This window comes from Penaeus monodon, chromosome 27 (genome assembly GCF_015228065.2).
Source record: "Penaeus monodon isolate SGIC_2016 chromosome 27, NSTDA_Pmon_1, whole genome shotgun sequence".
In the NCBI taxonomy this organism is placed as follows: Eukaryota; Metazoa; Arthropoda; class Malacostraca; order Decapoda; family Penaeidae; genus Penaeus; species Penaeus monodon.
The window spans coordinates 37,753,347-37,753,571 of NC_051412.1; positions in this window are offsets into that span (position 1 = coordinate 37,753,347).

Below are 225 nucleotides of genomic sequence, written 5' to 3' on the forward strand. Positions count from 1 at the left end.
TTGTAGATCAGGAAACAAAGTATTTACTTGCTCTCTCAATTTCTCTTCACGAGAAGATTGCACGAGTGCACCTACTATGACTTCACCGTGAATGTTGGATTTACTTGATTTTTGTGGCACAGGTATTCCTTCTAACACTGTTACATCCCCCACTGGGCAATCTGATATTAATTCTACCATCTCTGGTTGGACATTTAAATATGGGACTTTAAACCAATACTCATC